Here is a 3875-nt window from a genome sequence, read left to right as displayed (position 1 = left end):
ACTTTTACTATTTCTGAGGTTTTGGGCATCTCAAAAAGAGAGTTTCAAGATCAGTTCCAAGAAGTCCTAAAGAGAAAAAACATACATTGCCTACTACTGATACACAGGGAGTTTTAATTGGGGAGTTGGATGAAGATGAGGATGAGGTTATGGTCGAGAATGCTTCTGTTTTTCTGCAGACAGAGAAGAGGGTTCAGCCTATGCATTATGTTGAAATTGATGAGCCTATCTTGGTACCGTGTAGTCACTTTTCGCGGAGTCATTGGGCTAGGGCAACTACAAAAACAATGGTGAAAATTGGAGAGAAACAGGTGCCTTATGTTGCTTTGGTGGATCATGGTTCGAGATTAATCTCATAGTTTGTGGAGTTTATGAAAGTAATAGATGGCCTATGGATGTAGAGCACGGGTGGCGTATGAGAGCCGCCAACAATACTGCAGGTGATTTGTATGCTGCCTACCCCAGTGTCAGGATTTCTATTGGAGATGTAGAGGAGGATTTCCATTTCTTTGTGCAGGATTCATGCTCTTACCCCATAATCCTAGGACAGCCATTCATCACAGAGATGCACATGGAAACGAAAGTAATGGATGATGGATCTGCTTATGCACGAATTCGCAGTAAAGATGCTATGAGAGCAGTCCAGTTTATGACTGTGTGTGTAAATCATGCTAGAAACAGGGATACTCTTTGAGATGCGCCTTTGCCCACTATGAGGGATTCGGGTTTTCATTAGGTACCGCTGTTCCACGAGACGACAGTGGTACAGAGCAGAGGAGATTGGAGTTCTCGCCTCCTAGCAGTGTTTTGTCCTCCAATTTTGTTGGAATTTCAGCAAACAGTTCGATGAGTTATCAAAAGATTTCTAAGTTGCCTAGAGCTGCCACGCAGTACATATGCAGGAAGGAGAAAGATTAGAAAAATGCAGGTATTTTAGAGGATGATGAGCATATAGATGGGATGTATGATAGTATGGTTTGTGCAGATACGATGACAGAGATGGAAAATATGCTAAAAGCTGATATGCAGAGTTGTCTCAGTAATGTATCAATGCAGTCCCTGGACATGTCTCATGAAATTTCAGATTTTGTGTCACAGATAGAGTCAAAGGCTGAGGTGACTCAGCAAAAAGTATTGAGAGTTGAAGAAATTCATTCGACTGATTATGATCAGCCTACAGAGACACAGAGGGCTGAAAACTTTCAGCCAACAGAGTTTACTGATGAAATATTTCAGCATCCAGAGTTTAGGGCTATTCCTATGCAGTCCATAGAGCAGAGGGCTGAGGATATTCAGCCAAGGGCAGAATTGTTGATTTACAGCTAGATTTGAGTAATGTAGAGGATCATAATGAAGCCAGGATTGACACGAAATACAAGACTGTGGATAAGAAGGTGAAGCCGGTAGCTGGACCGCTTCCACCTGACAGTGATCAGCAAATAGAGAGGGCTGCCAAGCAGCCAATTTTGAGGAACCCAAAGCATATAGGCCATAAATTTTCAGCAGAGACTCTTGCTGAATTAAAAATTGGAAATGAAGATTTCTTGCTACCCTCAGAGAAGCAGTGCTTTCAAGATATGCTTGAGCGACATGGAAGGGGGTTTGCTTTTTTCTCGCTTGAGATTGGATGTGTGTGAATCCGGATATTGTTGACCCTATGGTGATCTTTACTATTCCTCATATTCCATGGAACCTCCGACTATTCCAGTGCCTAGGGCACACCTGCCAAAGCTAGTTGACTTGTTGAATGAGAAAATCAGGATGGGAATCCTAGAGCCGTCATCTGCAACATACTCAAATAGGTGGTTTACAGTTCCAAAGAAGAATGGTACTCTCCAATTTATACAAGACATGTAGCCAGTAAATAGAGTTACTATCAGGAATGTTGATATAGGTCCAGTTGTGGATGATTTTGTAGAAGCATTTGCTGGATGTGCCATCTATTCTTTAGGTGACTTGTATTCAGGATATATTCAGTTTTAGCTGGCCTTGGAAAGCAGGGACCTAACCACTATGAGAACTCCTATTGGGCTTGTCAGGATGTGTACCTTGCCTCAAGGTTCCACTAATTCTGTTGCGCATATGATGAATGCCATGCATAACGTCCTTCATGAGTACATACCTCAGCTTACCATGCCTTTCTTGGATAATGTGCCCATTAAAGGGTGTGCAGAAGAAGAGAAGAATGAGAGTCTAAATAGCAAGGATGCAGATACTTTGTGGCTGATCATATTTCAGCTTGTGAAAAGATTTTGGGCAGGTTAGAAGAAGTGAACTTGACACTATCAGGGCAAAAATCTGTTTTTGGAGTAAATGAGGTCATCATTGTTGGACATCTGTATGGGTATTATGGCAGGAAACCGTTGAGTTGCTCTACTCTGAATATAGCTATGCTGAGATGGATCACATATATCAAGTCATTAAATCCAGAATTTAAACACATAGCAGGGAAGGATAATCCAGGCGGATATGCTGTCTAGAGCCAGATATGATGATGAGGAGACATTACTTGCAGAAGAGGATGATGCAAAAATTTCAGCCGCTATGGTTGATCATGTTTGCCATGTCTATAATATTGTGGCTTTCATAGAAGAACTCTATGTTGGAGATTGGTTGCAGATTTGCAAGTACCTTAGTACATTAAGCAAAAGAGATGAATGGACAAATAAAGAGTTCAAGAAGATCAAAAGAAAAGCCTATGGTTATTTTCTCAAGCATGGATTTCTTTGGAAACACTCGAAGAAAAGAGGTGGACTACCCTTGCAGGTTGTCTGTAATAAAGAGACCTAGTTACAGGTGATGAGAGAGTTTCATGAGAGTCCTTGGGCTAGTCATAGAGAAGTGTGGGCAATTTATGAGAAAATCAAGGAAAAATATTGGTGGAAAGGCATGTACAGAGATGTTTCTCACTTTGTAGAGACTTGCAGAGACTGTCAGATGTATTCCGTGTAGTGCGTCATCGAGACGAGCTTCATCCGACCTATCCGCTATGCATTCATTATAAGTGGGTAGTTGACTTGGTTACTATGCCGATGGGTCTATGGCAGATGAGATATATTGTATTGGCTAGAGAGGATCTTTCCAATCATGTTGAGAGCAGACCTTTGAGAACGAAGACCACTAGTGCAGTGTGTAAGTTCTTATTGGAAGAAATTTTCTGCAGGTATGGCTGTGTGGGTAAGATCACTACAGATCGTGGTGAATTAGATGTAGATGAAGCTAGGGAGTTTTTCTGTCAACTAGGAATCAAGTTGGCTCTAACCACAGCATACAATCCAGAGAGAAATGGAAAGAGTGAAAGAGGGCATCCACCGATAGTGAAAGCATTAGCCAAAGCATGCAGAGGACGGATTGGAGAATGGCCGAGACTTTACCATTTGCTTTGTGGGATGATCGTATGACTCACAGTGTTACCACAGGATATATGCCCGCAGAGTTGATGTATGGTCAGAAACCGGTTATGCCGACTGAGACTTGTGCTTTGACTTGGTCAGTTTTACCTTGCCAGGAGGATTTGACAAGAGAGGAGCTCTTAGCTCTTCGGATCCGGCAGTTGGAGAGAAGACCAGAGGATGTTCAACTAGCTATTGACAGGTTGAAGGTTGCTAGACTTAGAAATAAGGATAGTTTGACAACAAGCATCGCTTGCGGCCTAGAGCAATAGAAGAGGGAGACTGGGTATCAGTCTTTGATAGCAGCCTTGAAAATCAGCATACTGCACTTCCGAAGATGGTGAAAAGATGGTTTGGGCCGTACATAGTCAGACATGTCTTTGATAATGCAACATATGAGCTGACACAATTGGATGGGACAGTGCTTAGAGTGCCCATTGCAGGAAAAAGAATCAAGATTTTCAAGAAAAGAGATGATGAGGA

The sequence above is a fragment of the Lygodium microphyllum genome, chromosome 19 (genome assembly GCF_053477565.2).
Source record: "Lygodium microphyllum isolate KBCC chromosome 19, Lygodium_microphyllum_v1.1.10, whole genome shotgun sequence".
NCBI classification, from domain to species: Eukaryota; Viridiplantae; Streptophyta; class Polypodiopsida; order Schizaeales; family Lygodiaceae; genus Lygodium; species Lygodium microphyllum.
This window is presented reverse-complemented; position numbering follows the sequence as displayed.